This window comes from Oncorhynchus masou, unplaced genomic scaffold, assembly GCF_036934945.1.
Source record: "Oncorhynchus masou masou isolate Uvic2021 unplaced genomic scaffold, UVic_Omas_1.1 unplaced_scaffold_1900, whole genome shotgun sequence".
Lineage (NCBI taxonomy): Eukaryota > Metazoa > Chordata > Actinopteri > Salmoniformes > Salmonidae > Oncorhynchus > Oncorhynchus masou.
Genome location: NW_027008399.1, coordinates 91,940 through 96,608, shown reverse-complemented (window position 1 = coordinate 96,608; position 4,669 = coordinate 91,940). Strand labels below are relative to the sequence as shown.

The window sequence follows — 4,669 nt, the reverse complement described above, 5'->3', positions numbered from 1 at the left end:
CTCTGGCCATGTGATTCAGTACATAATAAAAATAAATGTATATTATCAATTTTCATGTATGAGGGCCTTTAACTAGTACAGAGGCAGGCGGGCGACCGCTGTAGTCCAGTTGAAAGGACAGTATTTGGTATTGTCAATTAAATAAAACTATTTTTTGACAATTTGACAAAACCAGTATGCGACCCAGGTTTGATTTAATCTCAGCCTATTGGTTATTTTAGACCAGTGAGTCCGCCTACTTTATGAAAGGACATATTTTTTCACCAATCAGAATCCTATCCTTACTGCAAAGGGCGTGACTTCAACGGGAAACAACGCACCAGCGCACTCCTCAGCCAACATGAAGTCACCTCTCTCTGTATCCGCTAATCATGTTTCGCTTTGGGCGGGCTCGACGCGCAACATACCATTAGAAAAATACATCCTGAGTGGAAGTGTTTGACATGAGGATAGAGGCAACTGTCAGTCTGAGACGTCAAAAGATTCACGAAGACGGATAACTGTACAAAAATGTCAACAAAGGACGTATTTGTCAGATGCCGAATCTGATTTTGGGTATTGTCGCGGCTGTCCATTTCCAAACGGAAACCACAGCTAGCTTCTGTACTGGACAGCAAGCACCCGCTAGCTAGTTAGCTTATTCTCGATTCCAGGACACGTCTCTTCATTTAAAATACAAAACTGAATGTTGTTTCAGTCATGAGTCCAGCCGGGTGCTCACATGTGAACGCTTATAAGGTGGACAATTGGAGGCAAAACCTACGAGTCATATATCAATGCTTTGTTTGGAGCGGGAGTGCTGAAGCCAGGAGACGAAAGGTAAAACAGGAATGCCATTGAGAAACTGAAGCACAAACGGCATATAACTACGCACTGACAGAAGGGCTAACGTTATGCATAAACGCCCCACACAGTTTCAAGCACACACATGTACACCCACGTAACGTTACACTGTTTGAGTGTGGTGTTTAATGCAGACCCATTGCGCCAGCTAACACACCACAGCTCGTTCGTTGTGACTGGAAACGCAGGGCATAAAGTTACCCCATCATCATGCTACTTGGGAATATTCAAGGCGCATCAATCTCATCATAGAGACATTGCATCAATCAGTCATTAGATCATGTCTAGCTGGCTATTTGACACAGCAGAACTAACGTTATCCTACAATAGCTAGCTAACACCAGTCTAGACTTGATCATCACTGCCAGTTAAATTAGCTTGATACGGTGTGCTACTGCAGGGAAATAAACGCCAACAATGATAACGCGAGAAACTCACTCTCCTGAGCAAAACGAATCGTGTTTAGATAACGAGTATATAGCTAGCGTAGGTTGTGCGCTAGTTGACATCTAGCCTGGTGTTGCTGGTTGGTTAGCTAACGTTACCAAGAATCTAGCTCATCAGCAAATAACATTTATTGGAGGGTATCAACTGAGCTTTTACTGTAACTTGCTATTGAATCCCTTTCTTAAAATGATGCAATATATTTGCATGCCAACGTGACTGTCCTTACGTTACATAATTTATTTATGTGAATGTGGTTGGCTGTTTTGACCAGATCCACCTATTGTCACTGCATTGTTCAGTGAAGCATGCTCCCTCCCACTCCTCATTCAGGCCAGCAAAGCGCAAGCCCCGCACACTGAACCATTTCGTTCGACCACCTGCTCTCAACCCCCACCCTCCCAAATTACTTACCGTGTTACTATACATTGTGTTCTTGGCATTTCAATTCAGTCAGTGTCTCAAAATATCCCGACTCTATAGGTTACTGATGGCAATGATTCCCCCCCCCCCCCATTTTAGCAAATATTAGTCTAGCTAGCCTAAATTATGTCAACCTTTTGTTTTTGCTTTTCGGTCCTGTTTGTTCCTCAAAGCTTTGTTGTTAGTGTCCTGTACTGAATGAATGGTTTGATTGCTTTTGACTACAACCTATGTGTTTGTTTTCCACTGGCAGTCACAACACACATTACATGTTTTATTTCGTTGTTGTTGAACTAGGTGCTTCAGAATGATGTGAGATGGACAGCATTGGTGAGTCGACAAACTTCTCCTTCCTCCTTGCACTAACATTAGTAGAGTAGGTACTGTAAACCAAATGCTGGCTTGCTTTCTCTCCTTTATACTTTCCCACACACGTCCTTCATACTCGTGCTCTGGCCATTCATTACCCAGGACTGAGTTAGGAAAACCCTGCTGCAGATGGATACCAGTGGAGGCTGGTGGGAAGAGCTATAGGACTGGGCTCATTGTAATGGCTGGAATGGTACCAAACACATGGTAACATGGTTGACTCCATTCCATTGATTCCATTGATTCCATTCCAGCAAACACAATGAGCCCGTCCTTCTAAAGCTCCCCCACCAGCCTCCTCTGATGGAAATGCTATCATCTATCTATCTGGATGGTTGATAGCCTAGCGCATTGTCCTGCAACAATTGATGTGTTTCTAACTGCTGAAGCTTTAGTTCAACTACTATATTTGATGAGACACATAGAGTACTGTACGATGACAGACACAGGTCTGTCTCTAGAACAAACAGCTGTCGCCAGAGGGTCGATGACCCTTTGTTTGTACAGCGTACAGCAGTTCACTAGAACTTGATGGTTGTTAACACACTCCCCTCCCTCCCTCTCTCCCGTCCAGGCTCTCCCTCCCTCTCCCGTCCAGGCTCTCCCTCCCTCCCTCTCTCCCGTCCAGGCTCTCCCTCCCTCCCTCTCTCCCGTCCAGGCTCTCCCTCCCTCCCTCTCTCCCCCGTCCAGGCTCTCCCTCCCTCCTCTCTCCCGCCAGGCTCTCCCTCCCCCGTCCAGGCTCCCTCTCCCGTCTCTCCCCGTCCAGGCTCTCCTCCCTCCCGTCCCTCCTCTCTCCCTCCCGTCCAGGCTCTCCCTCCCTCCCTCCCTCTCCCGTCCAGGCTCTCCCTCCCTCCCTCTCTCCCCTCCCTCCCCCGTCCAGGCTCTCCCTCCCTCTCCCTCTCTCCCTCTCCCGTCCAGGCTCTCCCTCCCTCCCGTCCCAGGCTCTCCCTCTCCCGTCCCTCCTCCCGTCCAGGCTCTCCCTCCTCCCGTCCAGGCTCCCTCCCTCCCTCCCGTCCAGGCTCTCCCCCTCCCTCCCTCCCTCCCCGTCCCACCCAGGCTCTCCCCCTCTCCCGTCCAGGCTCTCCCGTCCAGGCTCTCCCTCCCTCCCTCCCGTCTCTCCCCGTCCAGGCTCTCCCCTCCCTCTCTCCGTCCAGGCTCTCTCCCCGTCCAGGCTCTCCCTCCTCCCGTCCAGGCTCTCCCTCCCCCGTCCAGGCTCTCCCTCTCCCAGGCTCCAGGCTCTCCCTCCCTCTCTCTCCCCGTCCAGGCTCTCCCTCTCTCCCCGTCCAGGCTCTCCCTCCCCCGTCCAGGCTCTCTCCCTCCCTCCCGTCCAGGCTCTCCCTCCCCGTCCAGGCTCTCCCCCTCCTCTCCCGTCCAGGCTCTCCCTCCCTCCCTCTCTCCCCCCTCTCTCCCGTCCAGGCTCTCCTCCTCCCTCTCTCTCCCTCGTCTCCAGGCTCCCCTCTCCCCCCCTCCCTCTCCCGTCTCTCTCTCTCCCGTCCAGGCTCTCCCTCCCTCCCTCTCTCCCGTCCAGGCTCTCCCTCCCTCCCTCCCGTCCCTCTCTCCCGTCCAGGCTCTCCCTCCCTCCCCGTCCAGGCTCTCCCTCCCTCCCTCTCTCCCGTCCAGGCTCCCTCCCTCCCGTCCCTCCCTCCTCCCGTCCAGGCTCTCCCTCCCTCCCGTCCAGGCTCCTCCCTCTCCCCCGTCCAGGCTCTCCCTCCCTCCCTCCCGTCCAGGCTCTCCCTCCCTCCCTCCCTCTCCCCGTCCAGGCTCTCTCCCCCTCTCTCCCGTCCAGGCTCTCCCTCCCCCGTCCAGGCTCTCCCTCCCTCCCCTCCCTCCTCCCGTCCAGGCTCTCCTCCCCCCTCCCGTCCAGGCTCTCCCTCCCTCTCTTGTCCAGGCTCTCCCCTCCCCCTCCTCTCTCCCGTCCAGGCTCTCCTCCCCTCCCGTCCAGGCTCTCCCTCCCTCCCCTCTCCCTCCCTCCGTCCCTCCTCTCCTGTATAGTAGTACATCATCGTGATTAACTTTTCTTTTTGCCCCTCAGTCTCAGAGCCCTCTCTTTTCAAATTAATTAACCGAGCGCATCCTCTGAAGCCTCACTGTGTGCACACTGCTCACAGCTACGATCAAAACTCCCAGAGGTAACCACCAGTAACCACAACTCTGCAGCTAGCTCCCTAAAGCCCCAGGAGGAGCATGTTGAAATGGGATTGCTGCGCCTGGGCTGGCTGGGTGTTTAGGGCCCCACTTGGTCCCAGATGCAGCATATTTAAATCTCTGTGTGTGTGTTCCAACCCCAAGAGCTCTGCTAAGTCAAAGCTCTCTCTATTCAAGGCAGGTAATCAGCATCATTAGATGTTTGAATGGAGACTGGACGTTTAGCTTATTTCTTTACCAGGGTCCTGTTCACTAGGGCACCAAAGCAAAATGTTTTGGAACGGAAAATGAAAAAAAGCTTTTCTTATTGGACAAGTTCTGATAGTACTTTTTGTTTCACTCTGTTTTGTGCCTATTGAACACCACAGGAGGTTGGTGGCGCCTTAATTGGGGAGGACAGGCTCATTGTAATGACTGGAGCAGAATAGGTGGAATGGTATCTAAT

General features: G+C 52.4%; 1 long non-coding RNA gene across 1 annotated transcript; it reads left to right on the top strand.

Annotated features, from left to right (window-relative positions):
- Positions 1-376: 376 nt before the first annotated feature.
- On the top strand, positions 377-4,271 carry LOC135532538 (uncharacterized). Its single transcript, XR_010454360.1, has 3 exons — positions 377-819; positions 2,008-2,040; positions 4,112-4,271. It is a non-coding gene; the product is annotated as an uncharacterized LOC135532538 (long non-coding RNA).
- Positions 4,272-4,669: the final 398 nt, after the last annotated feature.